We start from the raw sequence: 25,025 nt of genomic DNA, 5'->3' as shown, positions 1-25,025 counted from the left end.
CCTTCCTCTAGACTGGGAAACCCTCGTCACTGTCCTCTGATCCCCCATCACCAGAATCCTACAGGCACCCACAGGAGCCTGCAGAGTCATGCTGAGACACATGCTGAGAAACTGGGGGACTAATGTCTGAGCCAGTTCAACATCGTGGAGGCCCTGAGCTCCCTGAGTCACTGGAGGGGATCAGGCAGTGGGGGGAGCAGTCATAGTGTAAGAGAGACCCCCTCCTTACCCCATGAGCGGGCCTGATGGACCATCACAGGTCACGGTGCCCGGAACCCTGGCTGTGAACTTAACCTAGCTGTCCACAACCCTCATCCCCAGGAAACCCTTTTCCAGAATATTGTAGAAGCAAAGAGCAAAGCCATCTCTGTTGTCAGGCAGGTGATGTGGCGGAGACACCATCTTCTGTGCAGCCAGGTCCTGACAGGACCAGAAGAAACTGAGGGTTCCAAAGATGGGACATGCTTCCCTGGTGACCTGGGGGAGAATCCTTTCCAACATACACACCTCCAAGACCACTTCCCCCGAAAGGCACCTTAGATGACCTTGCAGACAGAGTATGTTTGCCTGGAGGAGAATGGACAGTACATTCCAGCCAAAAGGATCAGAACATGCAAAGGTACAGACTTGAAACAGCCTGGGCATGGGTCAGAAATGGCCAAGGTCAGCGTACTGGGTGTGAGGTGGAGACAGGAGTCGGTGGGACAGCAAAAGAGATCAGGTCAGGAAGCCTTGTGCAGTGTGTGAGTCTTAAGCAAAGTAGGCATTGCAGAAAGACAGAAATCTGGGAACATGTGAAACCAGGGAAATCAACCCCACAAAAGTCAGGTTCTCCAGATACCAGCTGCTTCTGCAACCAGCTCTATTTTGATATGCAAATCCACATATGGGTCATTTTGTGACCAACCTGGGTCCTAGACTCTTACATCAATAGAACTGATAAGAGGCTGGTGAAGTAAATCAAATGAGAGTTAACTGGTACTCAAGGTGCAGCAGGAAGGAGCAAGAACAAAACACAGGTTCCCTGCTTGCCCTCTGTGGACTGGTTCCTTCAGTGGAGTAAGAGTGGGGGCAGATCTGTAGAGCGGGCCCCAGGACTGGCTTAGGTGGTCCGCCCAACTGCTTGTCGTGCTGTGTGCAGGGATCGTGCCCAATACACTGCTTTTGCTTTTGGCAGCTCAGAAGTGGCAGTACACTTGTGTTCTTTCTGTATCTTATGGTTCATGATCGCCCCAGCTGCTGGTCCATGCCGGTATGTTTAATGCCTTACAGTTTCCCTGTATTCTGTTGCTTGAGGAGACATTTGTCCATGTGCCAGTGCAAGCACCCCAGTCAAGGGTCTTCAGCCCCAGTCTCTGAAATTGAAACGGTTCATGCGGACTTTGTAATAAGAGGAGCAAAATCTAAGGGCATATCCAGCCCTGGCCACAAGGCCAGCCTCTCCAGGCCAAGAACTTCATTCTGGATCTTTTGTAAGCGATGGCCTCTTCTCCTTGGTAAGAACACATCATCAAGAGCATGGATAATGCTTTCCCTGTGCTTGGGAAAACTAATCCCAACCAGTGTGACCAAGCACAGGTCAAGAAGAGCCACTCTGCTGGGGTATCCTAGGTCTCCTGGGGAAGGTGGGTAATGCTCAGGGAGCGGGAGGGAGAGATTCTGCCTGACCTGCTGGAGGAACTGATATAGAAGAAGGTGCCCCCTGCCCACCTCCTCTAAGTGTCCTGCTGACACATCGCTTCCTCTGATGTCCTTTCATCGTAGGCTTCACAATCATCGTGTCAGCCAGCCTAAAAGAAAAAAGGAGTCTCATTTGGAGAATTACTAGAAGACACGACCTATTGCCCCCACTGGGTCTTATTTCCCTTTAGACAAACTTGACCCCAGCCTCTGTGAATATGCTCAAGGTGAGTTGTCCTGGGACCCAGAGCCCATCTCCAGCCCCCAGATCTGGGCTCCAGGTAGCGGTGCCTGAGCTGAGCTTCTGCTCAGAGGCCTGGTCCAGCAGCGGAAAGACATGCAGGTCACTACACTCTGATCTGCAATCTGGGGACACAGCTCTGACTGTGGTTCTGAGCAGGGCTTGGCTGTGTTACAGACAGAGACTGTGACACCGGACGGGAGGCAAAGGGCCAGACTGGGGCCAGTGACCTGGAGAACAAGAGGAAGGGAAGGTCTGAGCAATGTGGTGGGTGGAGTTGACAGGACTCGGTGTCTGATTGGCTGGGTGCGTGGGTGAAAAGGGCACAGTGACTTAGGCGACACAAAGACACAGTGTCCATTCGGTGACTTGGTAATATATGGACTTTTCTTTTTTTGGTCCCACACTGCAAGTTGTAGGACCCTAGTTCCCCAACCATGCTTGGACCCCGTGATGGCTGCAGCAGAAGGGAGGGGCCCTAACCCCTGGACCACCAAGGAATTTCCTCTAACCAGTGACCTGAGTGGGTGAGGGCTTTCCTCATCAGAAGGACCTACAAGAAGAACAGCAAGGTTAAGGGGGAAACCAATAAGTTGAGGTTGAGGTGCTCCTGGGAAGCCCCAGCACAGATGTCCAGGAAAAGAACCATTGTCTCTATGGGATTCCGGGGATGGGAGAACAGCTTCTAGGCTAGAAATTGAGATTTAGGTTGAACAACAAGAAGTAATCATTAAAGATAGGAGAGCCTGCATTCACCCAGGGAGGACTGTACAGAGGGGAGAGAGGAGGGCCAGGGCCAAAGGCCAGAAAATGCCCAGGTGTGGGGCTGAGCAGGCTGGTTGGCAGAGCAGAAGCAAAGGAGTCAGCACAGGAGCCAGAGAAGAAGCCAGCATGCCCTCGGAGGGATCAGAATGTGAGGAGGTCACAACAGGCAAGAGTTTTCATTACAGACTAGTCAGAGCGGACCAATGCCACTCAGAGGTCCAGAAAGTAGTGGCCAGAAGGGCTGTGGCTTCTGCATCAGCAGAGGGAGGGGAATGGGATGAGGAGGGACTCAGAGGGAGGGGAAGCTGACCCTGGAAAGGGAGAGCTCTCCTTGGAGGAGGGCGCCTGGAAGGAACAGACCCAGGGAAGACACCCCCCAGGAGAGGCAGGGCCCTGGATTCGACTTAAGTGAGATGAGTTAAGAGCCAATTAAAAGGGAAATATTTACAGTTCAGAGAGAGGAGTGGATAACTGAGAGAGAACCTTCTGGAGGGGGCCAGGAGCAGTGGGTTTCCCTTAAAACAGGTGAAGAGTCTGTAGAGATAATGAACTCATTTTCACTGCCAAATCCAGTCAAAGATGCTGTCTGGGAGAGCCAAGAAACCTTTTTTTTTTGTTGTTAGGGATTTAATTTTCTCCCATCCCACCATGCTCTGTATAAAGTTTACAAGGATCATCTAAGCAATTATCTAAGGAATTTGACTTGAATGGTCCCATTGGAGTGAACGATCACATCCCACACATAGTCATAGTTGAATAAGGTCAACACAGATCTGAAGACCAGCACTGTCTCCACAAAGATCCCCAAAATAGTGAGAAAACACATCTGAGTGGTGTCACCTTAGGGGCAGGCCCTTGTTCTGCTCAAACATGCAAAGGGCATCATGTAGGGTCCTGGTGGCTTGGGACTCCAGAAGGAAGTGCCAGTCCACAGAGGTGGCCAGATAGGGGCAGTTGATGCCACGGGTCAGGGGGGTGGCAAACTTGCCCATGCCAAAGTCTCCATCCATGTAGCGGCTCACCATTGCAACTGGGGTATTCCCACCATAGACACCAGGATCTCTTGCAGGCTGGTCTCATAAGCTAGCTGTTCTCCTTGGAATCGAACGTCAAAGATCCTAGAACCGCTGAAAGCTCCGAGGCCAAAGGAGAAAGTCCACAAAGAGGAGGACACTCGAAGCGGGCACCCTGAGGATGGAACTGCAGAGGGGGAGCCAGACCTGGGGGCACCTGGGACTTCAGGGACCAGGACCCACCTGTGCCATTGTCTGGGATCACCACCACATTCACCTGGCCAGCCTCAAACTGCTCCTCCAGCTGGGCCAGACTCTTATAGTAGCGACCTTGAAAGAACACCTTCTGGATGGTCCACTGGGCAGGGTCCAGAGCCTTGTGATGTATCAGCAGCTCCAACCCCATAGGGTGGAGGTAGATCCCAGCCCCAGAAATGTTGTAGTAGAGGCCAAACCACGTGGCCCTGTCCCCTGACTGGATGCCGTGGGGAGCTGCGGTCAAGATGACCAGGTTCCTTCCTCCTTGGTTGTAGGAGCAGCAGTGGTGCAGGACACCAGCAGCCTGGGGCAGCTCTCTGTCGAAGATCAACCGGTCTATGTCCTGGTACTCTTGGATAAGAAAGGGACGTCGGTAATACGGCAGGGGGCCCCCATGACGCTCCACGGTCACAACCCACATGTAGGAGAGCTGGGGCAGAGGCCCCACCACCAGCTCAGTCACACTAGGCTGGGGTTGTCCGCCAAAGAAGACAATGGCCAGTGCCTCCCAGGCAGGTGGGGGGCTCCCCCTGTCCAGGTGGGCCAGGGCTGCAGCCTTGGGGGGCAGCTGAAGTTCTACCGAGAAGACACAGTTGTCTGAGGGTCGGGCCTGGCGTGCATCCACCAGGCCTGGCCCCAGCTTCTGAGTCAGGAAGCTCATCACAGCTGTCAGCTCTTCTTGGCTCAGGTCTGCAAACAGCTGGCTCTGGTCAGGGTGTGTCCAGGGCTGGTCACTAGGGGATCTGGAGGGGCAGCGGGGAGGCAGGCTGGGATGACATTGCTCCCAACTCCCTCCTCACTCCCAACACCACCTTCCTCCCTGCCCATCACCAGAAGAGTCCACAAGGGCAGAAAAATGAAGATGAACATCGCTAAAGCTCTGGCTGTCTTCAGGCTCGTGATTTGGAGTGCAGCATGCATGATGGACAGACCGACACGACTGGGTGCACAGTGCCTCCTTCAGCGTCTGTAGGTTCCTGTCTTTGACTTGTGCTCGGGTCTACGCGTTATATGTACACTAAGGACAAACAGCCGAGGAAAGAGGAGTGGCAGTGGTTGGAGGTTGGGGCGGGGCAGTGATCAGGCCAGGCTCAGAAGATGCAGCTGAGGTTATAACCTGAATTTTAAGTGGCCCATGTCAGCCTCTGTCCTCCTGTTTCAAATCAAACACTCAGCTTCACTGTTGGGGAACAAAATGGGGGAGGGATGCGTGTGGGAGACACAGCTGGAGGGAGGAAGCGGTAGAAGTGATGGGTCCCGGGGCTCTTTTTCCACTCTCTCGATGGAACCTTGCTCCTTGCTACATGGCTGCAAGCAAAACTCCCCTGTGTTCAGCCATCCAGCCAGATTCCATCTTCCTTCCTCTAGTCCATGAAGCCCTCTGATGAGGGCTCCCATGCAGCAACCAGAACCCTAATGGCATGCATAGGAGCCTGGAGAGTCATGCTGAGAACGCCAATCACCTGTGGGGAGCTGAGGGGCTGAAGAGCTGAGCCAAGTCAACATCTTGGAAGTCCTGAACTCCTGGAGTCACTACAGGAAAGCCTGAGAGAGTGAATCCATTCAGGAGCTGGAGGGGGTGGGAAGTTGCAGCTTACAGAGACCCCCACCCCTTGAGCAGAACTGAAGGACCACATCAGATGTCAGGGTGCATAATACCCTGGCTGTGAATTTAACCTAGCTGTCCGCAACCTTCATCCCCAGGAAACCCTTTTCCAGAATGCTGCAGAAGCAGAGAGCAAAGCTATCTCCATTGTCAGGCAGGTGATGTGAGCTAGACACCATCTTCTGTTCAGCCAGATCCTGAGGGAACCAGGAGAGACTGAGGTTCCAGAGATGGGACATGCTTCCCTGGTGAACTGGGGGAAAGTCCTTTCCAACCTGGACTTGTCCAAGACCACTTTCCCCAGAAGTCAGCTTAGATGACCTTGCAGACAGAGTATGTTTGCTGGAGGAGAATGGACAGTACATCGCAGCCAAAAGGATCAGAAGGTGCAAAGGTACAGAACCTGAAGCACCTGGCATGGGCAGGAAATGGCCAAGCTCAGTGCATTGGGTGTGAGGTGGAGACAGGAGTTGGTGGGACAGCAGAAGAGATCAGGTCAGGAGGGCTTGTGCAGTGTGTGGGTCTTAAGGAAAGTAGGCATTGCAGAAAGATAGAAATCTAGGCACTGTGAAATCAGAGAAATCAACCTCAGAAAGGTCAGGTTCTCCAGATACCCGCTGCTCCTGCAACCAGCTCTATTTTGATATGCAAATTCCACACACGGGTCATTTTGTGACCAACCTGGGGCCTCAGACTCTTACATCAATTGTATTAATAAGAGGCCGGTGAAGTAAATCAAGTGAGAGTTAACTGGTACTCGAGCTGCAGCAGGAAGGAGCAAGAACAAAACACAGGTTCCCTGCTTGCCCTCTGTGGCCTGGTTCCTTCAGTGGAGTAAGAGTGGGGGCAGATCCGTGGAGCGGACTGAGGGCTGGCTTCGGTGGTCTGCCCACCCCTTTGGTGGTGCTGTGTGCAGGGGTCACGCCCAACCCTGCTCTTCTCCTTTCACCTCAGAAGCAGCAATACATTCCTGTGTTTTTGTGTCTCATTGTTCATAACTGCCCGGACTGCCCAGTGCTTGCAGATATTTTTAGTCTCTTACAGGTTGTTTGTATTGTGTTGCTCAAGGAGATGTCTGTTCAGATGCCAAGTGCAAGCACTCCAGTATAGGAACTCAGGCCCTAGCCTGTCTCAGTTTGAAAGGTTCATGTGGAGTTTGTAATAAAGAGGGGAGAGAAACTAAAGTCAAACCCATCCCTGGCCCCACAGCAAGCCTTTCCAGCCCAGGAACTTCATTCTGGATCCTTTGATAAGTCGTGGTATTTCCTCCCAGCTCAGAACACATTGTCAAGAGAACACCTAATGCATTTTTTCATCCCAACCAGTGTTAGCAATCACAGATCAAGAATGTCCACTCTGGTGGGGAATCCCCAGGTCTCCTAGAGGCGAGGAAGTGATGATCAGGGAGTGGGAGGGAGAGCTTTGGCCTGACCTTGAGGAGGAACTGATATAGCAGAAGGTGCCCCTCTGCCCACCTTCTCTAGAAGCGTCTTGCTGTCACATTGCTTCCTCTAAATTCGTGTCATCCTAGGCTTCACAATCATCATATCACACACCGTAAACAACTGTTTGAAGGTGTTTCTGTTGGACAGTTACTCAGGGGAAAGGAGCTACACATCCTGCTTCCTCCAGTAAGTCTTATTTCCCTTTGGACAAACTTACCCGCAGCCTGTGTAAATGTGCTGAAGGCGACTCTATCCTTGGGAGCCAGGTGCCATCCCCAGTCCCCAGGCTGGGCCCCAGAATGTGCTGCCTGAGCCTGCCTGCTGTCCCTGAGTCCCCATGAGGCCAGTGGAACCCCTCCGGATGCCCTGGTCACTGTACTCTGATCTGCACCCCAGGGGTACAGCTGTGGCTTTATGCTGAGAGAGCACCGAGTGTGTCAAAGACAGAAGCAAGGACAGCGACAGGAGGCAAAGGGTCAGATGAGGCCAGTGACCTCCAGGACAGAGAAGAAGTGAGGAATCTGAGCAATGTGGCCGGGGGTGTTGGTGGGACATGGTGTCTGATTGGGTGGGTGTGTGAGAAAGGATACAGACTCTTTGGTGACCCAAGGACACCAGGTCTCCATTGGGTGACTTGGGAGGGTGAGGGGCCTTCTCCAGAAGAAGGACCTACAAGAAGAGCAGCAAGTTGAAGGAGGATTCCAACAAGCTTGAGGTGAGGTTCCTGTGGGAAGCCTGATCATAGATGCCCAGAAAAAAGGCCGTTGGATCTAAAGGTTTCAAGGGCCAGAGAACAGCCTCTAAGCTAGAAATAGAGATTTGTGTAAAACAACAAAATGTAGTCATTGCTTAGATGATAAAGAACCTGCCTGCGATATGGGAGACCTAGGTTTGATCCCTGGGTTGGGAAGATTCCCCAGAGAAAGAAATGACCACCCACTCCAGTATTCTTTCCTGGAGAATTCCGTGGACAGAAGAGCCTGGCAGGGTACACTCTATGGGGTGGCAAAGAGTTGGACACAACTGAGCGACTAATGCACAAAAATAGGAAGCCTGAGATCACCCAGAGAGGACTCTGCAGAGGGGAGTGAGGAGGAGCAGGGCCAGAGTGCAGAAGATGCCCATGTGTGGGGCTGAACAGCTTGGTAAGCAGAGCAGAGGCAAAGGAGCCGGCATAAGAGGCTGAGAAGCATGCGGCATGCCCTCAGGGGGGTCAGAATATGAGGAGGTCCCGACAGGTGAGACTTTTCAGTAGGGATTAGTCAGAAGGACCAATGCCACCCAGAGTCCAGAAAGTATCAGCTGGGAGGGCCTGTCATTCTGCATCAGCAGTAAGAGGGGAGTGGGATAAGGAGAAACTGGGGATCTGGGGCCTGCTGGGGACGGGAAGCTGATCCAGGAAAAGTAGAGCTCTCTTTAGAGGAAGGCATCTGGGAGGCACAAGCTGAGGGAAGACCCTGTCCTGGAGACTCAGGGTCCTGGCAGAGATTTAACGAGATGTGAGTCAAGAGCCAGTCAAGAGGGAGAGATAAAAAGTTCAGGGAGAGGGTTGGATAACTGAGAGAGAACCATTTGGGAGCAGCTGGAGGGGTGGGTTTCCCCTTAAAACAAGTAAACAGGCTGTAGAATAAACGAGCCCATTCTCACTGATATGTGCTGTGCTAAGATTCAGTCGTATCCGACTCTTCTCGACCTGATGGACTGTAGTCCACCAAGCTCCTCTGTCCATGGGATTCTCCAGGCAAGAATACTGGAGTTGGTAGCCGATTTTCACTGATAAGTCTCTCAGAAAAGCTGTCAGCAGGACCTCATATACCTTTTTTATTTGGTTAGGGGTATTCCCTGTTTCCAAACCCACCAAGCACTGTGTAAAGTATACAAGAATCTTCTACACAATTATTAATATCTCATCACCACACAAACTACTACCGATTTTTGGCTGGGATTTGACCTTATTCAGTAACTGAACCTGCCAGGTGGTAAGTGCTCCTAAATATAGCAGTGCTCTGGGACTTCTCGGACGGTCCAGTGGGTAACATTCCCCTGCTCCCAGGGCAAGGGGCCTTGGTTGGATCCCTGGTTGGGGAACTAGATCCCACATGCTACAGCTAAGACTGAAGGTCCTTCATGCCACAACTAAGACCTAGCACAGCCAAAGAAAGGAAGAAAAATATTTACGAAAACAAAACAAAAAACCCTGACAAGAAACTTTTAAAAAAAGCTCTAAGCAAGCATCTACACACACTCACAGGCACACTCACCACTTGCAAACACTCACAGCCTTGGTCTGGACATGGGACTCAAGGCAATGACTTGCAAGATATTCAACCAGGCTGGGGAAGGGGTGGACACCGCATTTCTTTCTTCCTCTTGCCTCCAGCACTGACTATTGTGCAACTGACCATAAAAAGGAGCAAAGAGGAGGTGGAGACAACAGCAAAAGCACGTCGTGGAGAAGTTCAATGACTCAAGTCAGAGAAAGAAGAGGCATCAAGTCAGTATCAGAGCCACAGCGGCAACAGCACCCATTTTTCTCCTCTGTCTCAGTCTTTAGCCTCTCCTTTCGCTCCATCTCTGTCCTCTGTCACTCTGACTTTCACTTCAGGTCGTGTTATAAATTCACCCACCCAGCACTGGCCCTGTCTCCTGACTGAGGGCTTTCTCCCTGTTCTTTGGAACCTAGCTTCTGTCCAGCTCAACTTCATCCACCTTTGTCCCAGAAGTGAACCTGGGCCTGGAGCAGGACAGAAGGGAGCAGAAGCTTCTGTACTCCCTGGATATGATCTCCCTCAGGTCAGAAGCTGAGCAGTATCTGAAATCTGTTTCCTGTCCCTCAATGCCCAGCCCTACCTTGGCTTCCAGCAGGCTCTCATTCCCCCTCTTTGAAGTGAGACAGACAGGGAGAGTAAGCAAGAGACAGCAAAAGAAATTTCTTAAGATTTAACATTTTTTCTTGGAGATATACAGGCAAGAAGAGGCAAAGGGGTCACCAGAGGCCACACCTCTGTGCAATGCAGGAGACACAGGTTCTCTCCGTGGGTCAGGAAGATTTCCTGGAGAAGGAAAAGGCAATACACTCCAGTATTCTTACCTGGAGAATTCCATCCATGGTGGAGCCTGGTAGGCTACAGTCCATGGGGTCACAAAGAGCTGGCCATGATTGACTGACTAAGCACAGAGGCCACAGCCATTTCTCTGGGTCTCAAACACTTGAAAAAATTGAGTCCCTGGGCACAGTACCCTCCCCTACCCTGAAAGTTAAGTTGCTCAGTCGTGTGCGACTCTTTGCCACCCTGTGGACTGTAGCCTATCGGGCTCCTCCGTCCATGGGATTTTCCAGGCAAGAAAAAGACAAGTTACTTTAAAGAATGAAGTCAGAATCTATTTAGCCCCATTTATTTTTTGAATAATAATAAATGAATAGGCAATACAGTCACACGGTTCAAAATTCAAAATGTACAAAAGGATATGTAGTATCGAGTCTCCTCCCTCCCAAGTCCCTACCTCCTGGTTCCTCTTCACAGAGGCAACCAGTGTTACCCATGTCTTCTGAATATGCACCTATAAGATATGAAAATATGGATTTATATGATCCTCCCCCATAAAACACAAATGGAGGGGACTGGTCCACAATTCTGTGCATTGCCTTACTCTTTAGAAGAGTAATTTCTATGAAAAGATATAGTTTTACAGCTGCGGAGTATTGCTTTGTCAAGCCGTATTAGAACTTACTTAACAAATGTTCTAGGGAAGGACAGTTGTATTATGTCCAATCTCTGGACATTTGTGGAGAGACACCGGATCCTGAAGGGACAGCCTGTGGGGGAGGCTCCACCCACAGAGGCCCTGGCTCATTTGCATGCTCACACATGATTGGTCCGCCCCTGGGCCCATGGCATGGTGTGACTGGTCTTTCTGCTTCTCACCCTTGGCTTTCACCCAGTCTCCCATCTTGGCTATTGCCAAGTTCAGAGGACCCTGGTCACACCACACACCTGGCACAAAATGATCACTCCTCATTACCACTGCACCCACAAACCACCTCAAGTGCTAACTAGAGCTGCTGCTGTCTCCATGAGCATCCTCTGCAAGAGGACGCAAGACAGGCCTATACAAATGGGCAGAAAGAACTGTGGGGAAACACCCTGCCCCAGGACTGGGGGAAGGGGCAGCTCCCAGACACAGGGAGACAGACAGGGACTGTCCTCTCAAGCTAGATGTCCCTTGCATTTTCAGACTTCCACAGGCCTAGAGTCAGGAGAGGAGACCAGAGTTGGAAAGTGAGAGCTGAGGAACATCTCCTCAGGGCTGGGATGTAAATCCCAGGTGATAAGAATAGGTAAGAACAGGAGAAGGTGAGGCGAGAAGGAAGAGGGAGAAGGAGGACCAGGATGAGAGGAAACGTGGGCCGAAGAGCCCCTTCCAGTTGGACTCCTGGATTCACAAGCCTGCCAGGAACCCTGCCCACAGCCTCTAGGCAACCAGTCCCAGAGAGACCTCGCTTCCTCTCCTCTCAAGTGAGGACTGGGGAGTCTCAGGAGAGACCTGGCATGGCCTAAAACCATTTGGGGAAAGCAGAAAGCAAAGACAAAAGAAAAGAAAATGAAAAACACCAAACCGAGGAGTCTTGTAGAAACGTGTAACCATGACTCCAGCCTCTCAGCTGACCGTTCCTCTCCTCTGGGACAGGAACCCAGCAGGTTGGGGTGCACAGAGCTGAGAAGCCCCTGATTCAGGCAGCATAGCTTTAGGATGACCCCAGCGAGGCGGTAAGCAAGGGAGGACGATGGAGGAGAGAGAGGACCCAGGGGTGTGAGGAGGGAGAAGAGGGCACAGGCTCCCCAGTTCCTGGCCCTTCTCCCCACGCTCCCAGACCCTGGAGCCCCAGTCTCATTCCCCATCCCCGGGAACACCGAGTTCTGGAAAAGCCGCCGTGGGAGAAGGCAGAAAGATCAGGGGCACAGGCAGGATCCTTGGGCAGACAAGCCAGGGAGTTGACCTCACAGGACCCAGCATCCTGGTCTTTGTGGAAGTAGATGGAGTCAGCAGAAGTGATGGAGGGGTAGAAGTCAAAGAAGTTTTAAGGTTGCAGTAAGAAGCCCACACCATTTCCAACTGTCACCATGTTGGGAATGTCCTCTGCAAGTGGGATATGCAGGAAACCAGCTGTCACCCAGGCCACCAAGTCCTAGTAGGGGAAGAAAGAGGGTCATGAGCCCTGGTGCTGCTAAAGACAGGATTCACTTTGGGAGCCCACCATCACTCAAGAGGGTTTTAAATCTTTAAACATTTTTTCATAGTAGCCCAGAAGTCAAAGCATAAAGAATCAACTTCATATTAGGAGCAACACCAGCCTCAATGACCCAGCCTACAGGTGCCATCTCTGACATTTCCCATCACATCGCCATCAGCTTACCCATCCCAAGAGAAATGATGACACCCACAGGCTACTTTAGCACCTCCCCTGACTCTGGGAGAGTTCCCAAACTGTAACTGAAGAAAGGAGAATGGAGGAGGTTAGATCAGGTTTGGGTGGCAGAAAAGTCCAACATTTGGAAATTAGTCCTTTAGTGGTGAAGACAGAAATGAAGTTTTAGGTATAAGAGATGTGGTCTTCCCTGGTCATTCCAGCCCTTCTGAATCCTGGGGCCCTTAAAGGACTCAGTCCACAAGCAGAGACTGAGAGAGCTGCTGCCTCTCGAGGAAAGGCTGGAGCCTCAGCCAGGGTCTGTAGATGAACTCCCAGTTTAGGAAGTTCCCCCCACAAATAGTGAGCAGATCCACAAAAGCACAGAAGCAGGAATCAGCTCAGCCCTTCAGGTGATCACGGGTTTTCAGGCCCCCCGCCAAGGGATCTCTGTGCCCCCCATCCCTCCCTCTTCTCCCACAGTCAGCTGACCTTTCCAGCAATGGTCTCATTGTTGATGAAGTCAGCAAAGTCCACAGTGGGAGTCCAGGGGTCATTCTAATTGAAGATGCTGGAGTTGCTGGGTTCTGTCTCTTTCCTCTGGGTCACGGCCAGCTGGTACCTAGAGATGTTCTGGTCAGGGGTCCATGGTCACTCTCTCATGTCCTGCTGCCTGATCATCATGGAAGGGAGCCGATCCCATGGACTTCAGCTTCCCAGCTCATCCACACCATCACGGTGATGTCACCCTAGTGTGCAGCCGGCTTCCTGCACATCCCACATCCCACCTATTGAGTAGCCAAACACCTTTTTTTTTTTTTTTTAAGATACAGTACTTGGGTGATCTTTTCCTTTATCTTTCTTTTCTCTTGACCTGAGCCCAACATCTTTTCATGGCCTTCTCCTGTTGATCCCTTTGGATTTCACAGCATCAGGAAAACAGGAAAGACTTATCTGCCTGGGCTTTAGCCTTCCAAGAGGACCATTTATCTACTGTAGGCCTTTTGATAACCTAAAGGAAATGCTTTGTGCTCTTACGTCACCTCGTATAGAATTTGAACTGGGTTCCCAATTGCCCCTTCCGAGTGCCGAAGAATTGATGCTTTTGAACTGTGGTTTTGGAGAAGACTCTTGAGATCCCTGGACTGCAAGGAGATCCAACCAGTCCATTCTAAAGGAGATCAGTCCTGGGTGTCTTTGGAAGGACTGATGCTAAAGCTGAAACTCCTGTACTTTGGCCACCTCATGCGAAGAGTTGACTCATTGGAAAAGACTCTGATGCTGGGAGGGATTAGGGGCAGGAGGAGAAGGGGATGACAGAGGATGAGATGGCTGGATGGCATCACTGACTCGATGGACCCAAGTTTGAGTGAACTCCGGGAGTTGGTAATGGACAGGGAGGCCTGGCGTGCTGCAATTCATGGGGTGGCAAAGAGTCGGACATGAGTGAGAGACTGAACTGAACTGAACATGCTGTTCTCATCTAATCTACCCACCTCCAACAATACACATCACCCACCACCCCCAGCTGAAAGCTCTCTCCATGGAGCTGTTCTGGGGCAGTGGCCCCCCAAAAGCTGACTGTCTGGATGCAATAGCATCGAGGGTGCCCCCACTTGTTGCTCTGGTTGCTGGCCAGGTACAGGTAGTGAGGGGAGGCCCCTTCAGGGGGAAGGCAGCCTGCTCCTCGGTCTCCAGCTGTTTCGGGGTCACATGCACCCTCTGTATCTAGTGCTCAGGGCTTCAGGGTATTGCCGCAGGGACAAAAGCCATATTCTCAGCCCAGACCCAGTTTTCCAGTCCTGGGGGTGGGTGGTGGTGCTAAGGGGGAGAGGAGGAGGGAGGGCTGGTCAGGCAGCTGCCCTGCCCCTCTGGACTCTGCCTGCACCTGGCTTCAGAGTTGGGGTCAAAGAGAAGACCAGACTGAGTGTGTCCCCTGCTTCCCTCCCCTCTCACCCAAAGATGTCGCCAGTCTTTCAGCCCCTCCACTGGAATCCTTGCCTCCCCTAGGGTGTTGTACCTCCCACGTCCAGATCCACCTTGTAGTGGGCACTGTGGGTGTGGATGGGGCCCAGCGTGTGTTTCCCAACCTGGTTTCCATATCTTCGGGCAGCACCAAAGAGGAACACTGAGCTGATGTAGCCTGTGGCATGGAATTTGACTTCTATGCCAAATTTCCTTAACCTAGCTGTCCACAACCCTCATCCCCAGGAAACCCTTTTCCAGAATACTGCAGAGGAAGAGAGCAAATCTACCTCCATTCTCAGGCAGGTGATGTGGGGGAGACACCATCATCTGTGCAGCCAGGTCCTGACAGGACCAGAGAAACTTCTGCCCCCCACTGGGCAGAAGACCATATCCCACACAAAGTCGGAGTTGAGCATCGTGGACACAGACCTAAGGCCAGCACTGTCTCCAGCACTCAGTCACATTGGGCTGGGGTTCTCTGCCAAAGAAGACGATGGCCAGTGCCTCCTGGAAGGTGGGGGGCTCGCTTTCAGGTGGGCGGAGGCTGCAGCCTTGGCGGAAGGGCGCAGCTGCAGCTCTACTGAGAAGACACAGTTGTCTGAAGGTCAGGCCTGGGCTGCATCCACCAGGTCTGGGCCCAGTTTCTAGGTAAAGAAGAACATCACAGCCATCAGCTCTTCTCGGCTCAGGTCTGCAAACAGCTGGCTCCGGTCAGGCTGTGTCCAGGTCTGGACACTGGGGGATGCGGAGGGGCAGGGGGGAGGCAGGCTGGGATGACATTGCTTCCCAACTCCCTCCTCACTCCCAGCACCACCTTCCTCCCTGCCCATCACCAGAAGAGTCCACAAGGACAGAAAAATGAAGATGAACATCGCTAAAACTCCTGACTCTTCAGGCTCTTGAATCAGAATACAGCATGAAAGATAGACACATAGACAGACAGAACTGGGTGAATGATGCCTCCTTAGTGTCTCGAAGTTCCTGGCTCTGGGTGGGTCTTGTGGGTGATGGCATGAAGGGTACATTCAAGACAAGCAGCCAAGGGCAGAGGGTTGGCAGGGAGTGGAGGGTGGGTGGGGGTAGTGGTTAATTCAGTTTGGGTATGGGGCTGAGGTAGGAATCTGCATTTTAAGTGACCAATGTCAGCCTCTGTCTTCCTGTTCCAAATCAAGCACTCAGGTTCAAGGTTGGAGCACAAGTGGGGGTGAGCTGGGTTTGAATACACAGCTGGAGACAGAAGAGGAAGATCTGACGGGGACAGAAAGGGACTGTCCTTGCGCTCTTCCTTCCTGCTCCAGGCCCAAACTTTCTCCTGGCTACCTGGCTGTAAGCAAATCACACCTGAGCACAACCCTCCAGCAGGATTCACTCCTTCCTTCCTCTAGACTGGGAAGCCCTCATCACTGTCCTCTGCTCCCCCATCACCAGAATCCTACAGGCACCCACAGGAGCCTGCAGAGTCATGCTGAGAACACAAAGCACCTATAGGGAGCTGGGGAACTGAGGGCTGAGCCAGTTCAACATCGTGGAGGCCCTGAGCTCCCTGAGTCACTGGAGGGGAGCAGGCAGTAGGGGGAGCAGTCAGTGTAAGAAAGACCCCCTCCTTTCCCCAGGAGCAGGACTGATGGATAATCACAGGTCAGGGTGCCTGGAACCCTGGCTGTGGACTTAACCTAGCTGTCCACAACCCTCATCCCCAGGAAACCCTTTTCCAGAATACTGGAGAGGAAGAGAGCAAAGCTACCTCCATTCTCAGGCAGGTGATGTGCCGGAGACACCATCTTCTGTGCAGCCAGTCCTGACAGGACCAGAGAAACTGAGGGTTCCAGAGATGGCACATGCTTCCCTGGTGACCTGGGGGAGAATCCTTTCCAACCTGCCCACCTCCAAGACCACTTCCCCCAAAAGGCACCTTAGATAACCTTGCAGACAGAGTGTGTTTGCCTGGAGGAGAATAGACAGTACATTCCAGCCAAAAGGATCAGAACGTGCAAAGGTACAGATTTGAAACAGCCTGGGCATGGGTCAGAAATGGCCAAGGTCAGCGTATTGGGTGTGAGGTGGAGACAGGAGTCGGTGGGACAGCAAAAGAGATCAGGTCAGGAAGGCTTGTGCAGTATGTGGGTCTTAAGGAAAGTGGGCATTGCAGAAAGACAGAAATCTGGGCACATGTGAAACCAGGGAAATCAACCCCAGGAAGGTCAGGTTCTCCAGATACCAGCTGCTTCTACAACCAGCTCTATTTTGATATGCAAATTCCACACACGGGTCATTTTGTTACCAACCTGTGTCCTAGGACACTTCCATTAGTAGAATTGATAAGAGGCCAGAGGAGGAATTGAGGCAGGGCCTTACTGGTACTCAAGCTGCTACAGGAAGGCGCAAGAACAAAACACAGGTTCCCTGCTTGCCCTCTGTGGACTGGTTCCTTCAGTGGAGTAAGAGTGGGGGCAGATCCGCAGAGTGGGCCCCAGGGCTGGCTTAGGTGGTCCACCCAACTGCTTGTGGTCCTGTGTGCAGAGATAGTGCCCAATACACTGCTTCTGCTTTTGGCAGCTCAGAAGTGGCAGTACACTTGTGCTCTTTCTGTATCTTATGGTTCACGATCGCCCCAGCTGCTGCTGCTCCGTGCCGGTATGTTTAATGCCTTACAGTTTCCCTGTATTCTGTTGCTTGAGGAGACATTTGTCCATGTGCCAGTGCAAGCACCCCAGTCAAGGGTTTTCAGCCCCAGTCTCTGAAATTGAAATGGTTCATGCAGACCTTGTACTAAGAGGAGCAGAGTCTAAGGGCACACCCAGCCCTGGCCACAAGGCCAGCCTCTCCAGGCCAAGAACTTCATTCTGGATCCTGTTGTAAGTGATGGCCTCTTCTCCTCGGTAAGAACACATCATCAAGAGGATGGATAATGCTTTCCCTGTGCTTGGGAAAACTAATCCCAACCAGTGTGACCAAGCACAGGTCAAGAAGAGCCACTCTGCTGGGGTATCCTAGGTCTCCTAGGGAAGGTGGGTAATGCTCAGGGAGCGGGAGGGAGAGATTCTGCCTGACCTGCTGGAGGAACTGATATAGAAGAAGGTGCCCCCTGCCCACCTCCTCTAAGTGTCCTGCTGACACATCGCTTCCTCTGATGTCCTTTCATCGTAGGCTTCACAATCATCATGTCAGCCAGCCTAAAACAATAATGGAGTCTCTTGGAGAATTACTTACGCGACAGGACGACATGTTCTGTTCCCCTCACTAGGTCTTACTTCCCTTTGGACAAACTTTGCCCCAGCCTCTGTGACTATGCTCAAGGTGAGTTGATTCCTGGGACCCAGAGCCCATCTCCAACCCCCAGATCTGGGCCCCAGGAGGCGGTGCCTGAGCTGAGCTTCTGCTCGGAGGCCCGGTCTAGCAGCGGAAGGACACGCAGGTCACTGCACTCCAATCTGCAATCTGGGGACACAGCTCTGACTGTGGTTCCGAGCAGGGCTTGGATGTGGGACAGACAGAGATCATGACACCGGACAGGAGGCAAAGGGCCAGACTGAAGCCAGTGACCTGGAGGACAAGAGGAAGGGAGGGTCTGAGCAATGTGGTGGGTGGAGCTGACAGGACTCGGTGTCTGATTGGCTGGGTGGGTGGGCGAGAAGGAGCGCAGTGTCTTCCATGATACAAAGACACAGTTCCATTCGGTGACTTGGTTATATATGGATTTTTCTTTTTTTGGTCCCACACTGCAAGTTGTAGGCCCCTAGTTCCCCAACCATGCATGGACCCTGTGACGGCTGCAGGGGATGGGAGGAGTCCTAACCTCTGGACTGCCAAGGAATTTCCTCTATCAGGTGACTTGAGTGGGTGAGGGGCTTTCCTCATCAGAAGAACCTACAAGAAGAACAGCAAGGTTAAGGGGGAAACCAATAAATTTGAGGTTGAGATGCTCCTGGGAAGCCCCAGCACAGATGCCCAGAAAAAGGACCATTGTCTCTATGGGTTTCCAGGGATGGGAGAACAGATTCTAGGCTGGAAATTGAGATTTAGGTCGAACAACAAGTAGTAATCATTAAATATGGGAGAGCCTGCAATCATCCATGGAGGACTGTGCAGAAGGGAGAGAGGAGGGCCAGGGCCAAAGGCCAGAAAATGCCCAGGTGTGGGGCTGAGCAGGCTGGTTGGTGGAGCAGAAGCAAAGGAGCCGGCACAGGATCCAGAAAAGAAGCCGGCATGCCCTCGGAGGGGTCAGAATGTGAGGAGGTCACAACAGGCAAAAGTTTTCATTATGGACTAGTCAGAGCGGACCAAGGCCACCCAGAGGTCCAGAAAGTAGTGGCTGGAAGGGCCTGTGGCTTCTGCATCAGCAGAGGGAGGGGAATGGGATGAGGAGGGACTCAGGGGGAGGGGAAGCTGACTCTGGAAAGGGAGAGCTCTCCTTGGAGGAGGGCGCCTGGAAGGAACAGACCCAGGGAAGACACCCCCCAGGAGAGGCAGGGTCCTGGATTCGACTTAAGTGAGATGAGTTAAGAGCCAATTAAAAGGGAAATATTTACAGTTCAGAGAGAGGAGTGGATAACTGAGAGAGAACCTTCTGGAGGGGGCCAGGAGCAGTGGGTTTCCCTTAAAACAGGTAAAGAGTCTGTAGAGGTAATGAACCCATTTTTCACTGTCAAATCCAGTCAAAGAAACTGTCAGGGAGAGCCAAGAAACCTTTTATTTTTTTTGTTAGGGGTTTAATTTTCTCCCATCCCACCATGCTCTGTATAAAGTTTACAAGGATCATCTAAGCAATTATCCCATCAGTGCACAAAGCACCAAGGGAACTATTTTTGGGTAGAATTTTACTTTAATCAGCAACTGACTTTCCCAAGTGTTAAGTGTTCATTAAATACAGTGATGCTCTGGGACTTCCCTGGTGGTCCAGTGGTTCACATGCTGGGCCCCCACTGCAGGAGGGGCAAAGGAAACTCTCACCCTGGCACGCCCTTGCTTAGAATCCTTCCATGGCTCCCCATTTCTCTTAGGGGAACCATGGATTGCAAGCACCTGCCTTCTCTGCCCCTGCTTGTCCCTCCAGGCTCTGCTCTCAGCCCACACACCCGTCAGTGAACCTGGGGACTTGGATGGTGTTACCTTGTCACTTCCTGGCCTTTGAACATGTTGTTCTCGCTTCCTGGAAACTTGTCACTACTCACTTCCTTCTCCTATGGCCAGCTCTATCCATCAGCTTAGACATCTCGTGCCTCAGGAAGCCTTCTCCAGTCCCTAAGTCCAGGTTAGGAGCCCCTGCTTTTTCCTCCTCCCACCTCCCTGAAAAAGTCCCTGATGTAATTGATTCTTGACTTGCAACTGTCACCCCTGGGGGCGACCTTGTGTCTTACTCCATAATGTACCCTGGTGCCTCCCAAGGTGCCTGGCACACAGGAGGCACTGGGGAAGTCTTTGTCGAACGCGTGTGGGAATCCTATCCTGCACTCGCAGAGGGAGCCCTGCCTTGGGGCTGCAGGAGGAGAGCCAAGGCAGGAGGGCGAGGCTTCTGCTGCTCAGTTTGCCTGTGTCTCCATTCCTGGAGTCCCAGTTATCGCCCTCCTGTAAGGACATCTTGGGTGTCCCCTAGTTCAGTTCCTCAAGGGCAATGGGCCCAAGTCCAAAATTTGTGCCCTTGTGGACAGGAATTCTTTCAGAACCTGACATCCTGCGTTACTCTTCCCTTCTTTGTCTTGACACTGAGTCTGAGGCCAACAATCCAGCCAGCTTCAGGTCTTGATGAGAGCGTGGGTGGGGTGGCCAGCTGGAGGTCCACCTTGCAGGCCTCCGACCTGAGTGGGCTGGAAAGCTCACGGTCTACATGTCCACTGAGGCCTGGGACAGGGGTGTCATCCCTAGACCAGCTGTAGAGAGACACAACCACAGTCCCTGTTCCACATCAAAGCTGTGAGCGACCATCCGGACACACTCACACGCACACTCACCACTTGTAAACACTCACTGCCTTGGTCTGGACATGGTTTCAAGGCAATGACTTGCAAGTTATTCTGCCCGGGTAGGGGAGGGGTTGACACCACATTCCTTTATTCCAAAAGAAAAAATTCCTTTATTCCTTTGCCTCCAGCACTGGCTGTCATGCAACTGACCATAAAAAGAAGGCAGGAGGAGGTAGAAACAACAGCATAAAAATCTTATGGAGAAGTTCAATGACTCAGGTCAGAGAGAGAAAAGGCATTAAGTCAGTATCAGAACCACGGCGACCCCAACACTCATTTTTCTCCTCTGTCTCAGTCTTTAACCTCTCCTTCTCCTCAGTCGCTGTCCTCTGCCACTCTGGCCTCCACCTTGGGTCGTGTTATAAATTCATCCACCCGCCACACTCTCTCCTGACTGAGGTCTTTCTCCCTGTTCTTTGAAACCTAGCTTCTCTCCAGCTCACTGATTCATCTCCATCTACTGTTGACCCAGCAGGGAACCCGGGTTTGGAGCAATGCAGAAAGGAGCAGAAGCTTCTGTGTGTGTGAGCTCCCTGGATGTGACTCCCTCAGGTCAGAAACTGAGCAGCATCTAAAATCTGTTTCCTGTCCTTCACCTCCCAGCCCTGCATGGGCTTCCAGCAGGTGGAAGCCACCCCTCCCCATTGCTTCTCATTCCCCCTCCTTGAAGAGAAACAGACAGGAAGAGTGAGCCATAGACAGTCAAAGAGAGACTGACTGAGGTTTAACATTTCCCTTGGAGACGTACAGACGAGAAGAGGCAGTGCTCGCTTCGGCAGCACATATACTAAAATTGGAACGATACAGAGAAGATTAGCATGGCCCCTGCGCAAGGATGACACGCAAATTCGTGAAGTGTTCCATATTTAAAAAAAAAAAAAAAAAAAAGAAGAGGCAAAGAGGTCATCAGTCAGTCAGTCAGTCAGTTCAGTTCAGTCACTCAGTCGTGTCCAACTCTGCGAACCCATAAGCCGCAGCACGCCAGGCCTCTCTGTCCATCACCAGCTCCCGGAGTTCACCCAAACCCATGTCCATTGAGTCGATGATGCCATCCAACCATCTCATCCTCTGTCATCCCCTTCTCCTCCTGCCCTCAATCTTTCCCAGCATCAGGGTCTTTTCAAATGAGTCAGCTCTTCACATCAGGCGGCCAAAGTATTGGAGTTCCAGCTTCAACATTAGTCCTTCCAATGAACACCCAGGACTGATCTCCTTTAGGATGGACTGGTTGGCTCTCCTTGCAGTCCAAGGGACTCTCAAGAGTCTTCTCCAACACCACAGTTCAAAAGCATTAATTCTTCGGTGCTCAGCTTTCTTTATAGTCCATCTCTCACATCCATACATGACTACTGGAAAAGCCAGAGCATGGGGTCACCTGAGACCACACCTATTTCTCTGAGTCTCAAATATTTGAGAAAATTGAGTCCCTGGGCTCATCTCTCAACACAGTTTATCCTCTCCCATTGTACCCTATCCGAAAAGACAACTTATAATAGTTTAAAGGATGATCAGATCAGATCAGTTGCTCAGTCGTGTCTGACTCTTTGCGACCCCACAAATCGCAGCACGCCAGGCCCCCCTGTCCATCACTAACTCCCGGAGTTCACTCAGACTCACGTCCATCGAGTCAGTGATGCCATCCAACCATCTCATCCTCTGTCGTCCCCTTCTCCTCCTGCCCCCAATCCCTCCCAGCATCAGAGTCTTTTCCAATGAGTCAACTCTTTGCATGAGGTGGCCAAAGTACTGGAGTTTCAGCTTTAGCATCATTCCTTCCAAAGAAGTCCCAGGGCTGATCTCCTTTAGAATGGACTTGTTGGATCTCCTTGCAGTCAAAGGGACTCTCAAGAGTCTTCTCCAACACCACAATTCAAAAGCATCAATTCTTCAGCACTCAGCCTTCTTCACAGTCCAACTCTCACATCCATACATGACCACAGGAAAAACCATAGCCTTGACTAGACGAACCTTTGTTGGCAAAGTAATGTGTCTGCTTTTGAATATGCTATCTAGGTTGGTCATAACTTTCCAAGGAGTAAGCATCTTTTAATTTCATGGCTGCAGTCACCCTCTGCAGTGATTTTGGTCAGGTCTTGTATGGGACCTTTTATTATTTGAATAATAATAAATGAATAGATAATACAGTCATATGGTTCAAAGCTTTTAAAAGGGTTTATACTAAGTCCCCCTCCTGAGTCCCTTCCACCTGGATGCCCTCCAGAGGCAACCCTTGTCACCCATGTCTTCTGAATATGCATCTATAAGATATGAAAATATGTATTTATATGATCTTTCCTTTAAAACACAAAAGGTGGTGCCCTATACACACTTCTGTATCTTGCCTTGCTCTTTAGAAGATTGATTTCTAGAAAGAAATATGATTGGTTTTATAGCTATGTAATATTGCTTTGTAAAACTGTATTCGAATTTAGTTAATGAATCTTCTAGGAAAGACGGTTCTACTATTTCCAATCTCTGGATATTTGTAGAGACACCCTGGATCCAGACCTATTCCATCCACATCTCCAGAGGGACAGCCTGTGGGGGAGGCTCCACCCCCAGACACCCTGGCTCCTTTGCATGATCACACGTGATTGGACAACCCCTGGCCCCATGGCAGGTCTTCTTGCCTCGCTCCCTAGGTGCCCACCCAACCTCCCCCACTGGCTCCTGCAGTGTGCAGAGGCCACAGGTCACACAGAGACCTGGCACAAATGACCAGTCATCATTACCGCTGCGCCCACAAAGCCACCTCAAGTGCTCCCTAGAGCTGCTGCTGTCTCCATGACCACTCCTGCAAGAGGATGCAAGACAGGGCATACAAACACATTGCCCCAGGACTGGGGAAGGGGCAGCCTCCAGACACTGGACACAGATGGGGAGTGTCCTCTCAGCTAGATGTCCCTTGCATTTTCAGACTTCCACAGGCCTAGAGTCAGGAGAGGAGACCAGAGTTGAAAAATGAGAGCTGAGGAACATCCGCTGAGGGCCAGGAGGTAAATACCAAGATAGAAGAACAGGTAAGAACAGGAGAAGGCAAGGCAAGAAGGAAGAGAAGAAGGAGGACCAGGATGAGAGGAAACAAGGGCCAAAGAGCCCCTTCCAACTGGACTCCTGGATTCACAGTCCTGGCAGAAATCCTCTCGGCGGCCATCCCCTTAGAAAGCCCGCATCCTCCTCTCCATTGTGAGGACTGGGGAGTCTCAGGAGAGACCTGGAATGGCCTAAAAAGCTATGAGAGCACAGAAAACCAAAGACAAAAGGATAAAAAAGCAAAACACATCAAAACCAGGAAGTGATTGGAAGTGTTTAATAATCATTCCAGGCTCCTCACTGGCCATTCCTCTCCTCTCTGTGACAGGAACCCAGCAGGTTGGGGTCCACAGGGCTGAGACGGCCCTGTCTCTTGCAGCACAGGCTCAGGATGCTCCCAGCAGGGAGGGAAGGCAAGGGAGAGAAAGGACCCTGGAGGGTGAAGAGGGAGAAGAGGGCACAGACTCCCCAGCTCCCAGCCCTTCTTCTCCCCCACATTCCCTGGCCCTGGGGCCCCAGCCATATTCCCCATTCCAAGGAACACCTAGGAGGAGAAGCCCCCGTGGGAGAAGGCAGGGAGGTCAGGGGCACAGGCAGCAACCTGGGGCAGGCAAGCCAGGGAGTTGACCTCACAGGACCCAGCATCCTGGTCTTCTCGGAAGTAGATGGAGTCAGCAGAATTGATGGAGGAGTCCTCGTCAAAGAAGTTGTAGGGTCGCAGAAAGAAGCCCACACTGTTCCCCACTGTCACCGTGTTGGGAATGTCCTCTGCATGTGGGATGTGCAGGAAACCAGCTATCACCCAGGCCACCAGGTCCTAGCAGGGGAAGAAAGAGGGTCATAAGGCATGGCGCTGCTAAGGACACCTCTGCCTCCCACAGGATTCACTTTGGGAGCTCACCATCACTCAAGAGGGTTTTAAGTTTTAGACACGTTTTCATAGTAGCCCAGAAGTCACAGCATAAAAAATCAACTTCACATTAGGAGCAACACCAGCCTCCACTATCCCAGCCTGCAACTGCCATCTCTGACATTTCCCATTACATCGCCATCAGCCTACCCATCCCAAGAGAAATGATGACACCCACAGGCTACTTCAACACCTCTCCTGACTCTGCGATAGTTCCCAAACTGTAACTGAGAGGAGGTGAATGGAGGAGGGAAGATCATGTTGTGGGTGACAGAAAAGGCTGACATTTAGAAATTAATCCTTTATACCATCTCACACCAATCAGAATAGCTGCTATCCAAAAGTCTATGCTATGCTATGCTATGCTAAGTCACTTCAGTCATGTCTGACTCTGTGTGACCCTATAGACGGTAGCCTACCAGGCTCCCCCGTCCCTGGGATTCTCCAGGCAAGAACACTGGAGTGGGTTGCCATTTCCTTCTCCAATGCATGAAAGTGAAAAGTGAAAGGGAAGTCGCTCAGTCGCGTCCAACTCTTAGCGACCCCATGGACTGCAGCCTACCAGGCTCCTCCATCCATGGGATTTTCCAGGCAAGAGTACTGGAGTGGGGTGCCATTGCCTTCTCCGATCCAAAAGTCTACTAACAATAAATACTGGAGAGGGTGTGGAGAAAAGGGAACCCTCTTACACTGTTGGTGGGAATGCAAACTAGTACAGCCACTATGGAGAACAGTGTGG

The 25,025-nt window shown here is 51.6% G+C and overlaps 1 non-coding gene and 2 pseudogenes across 1 annotated transcript; 1 reads left to right on the top strand and 2 right to left on the bottom strand.

Moving 5' to 3' along the window:
- Positions 1–3,153: 3,153 nt before the first annotated feature.
- On the bottom strand, positions 3,154–5,695 carry LOC109573613 (primary amine oxidase, lung isozyme-like; annotated as a pseudogene).
- A 145-nt stretch (positions 5,696–5,840) lies between these two features.
- Positions 5,841–25,025, bottom strand: part of LOC109573614 (primary amine oxidase, lung isozyme-like) — a 28,118-nt pseudogene continuing 8,933 nt past the window's right edge.
- On the top strand, positions 21,107–21,213 carry LOC139177917 (U6 spliceosomal RNA). The gene has a single exon (XR_011562376.1). It is a non-coding gene; the product is annotated as a U6 spliceosomal RNA (small nuclear RNA).

Source organism: Bos indicus, chromosome 19 (assembly GCF_029378745.1).
Source record: "Bos indicus isolate NIAB-ARS_2022 breed Sahiwal x Tharparkar chromosome 19, NIAB-ARS_B.indTharparkar_mat_pri_1.0, whole genome shotgun sequence".
Lineage (NCBI taxonomy): Eukaryota > Metazoa > Chordata > Mammalia > Artiodactyla > Bovidae > Bos > Bos indicus.
Note: the sequence above shows the minus strand (reverse complement) of the source record. Positions and strands in the feature narration are given on the sequence as shown.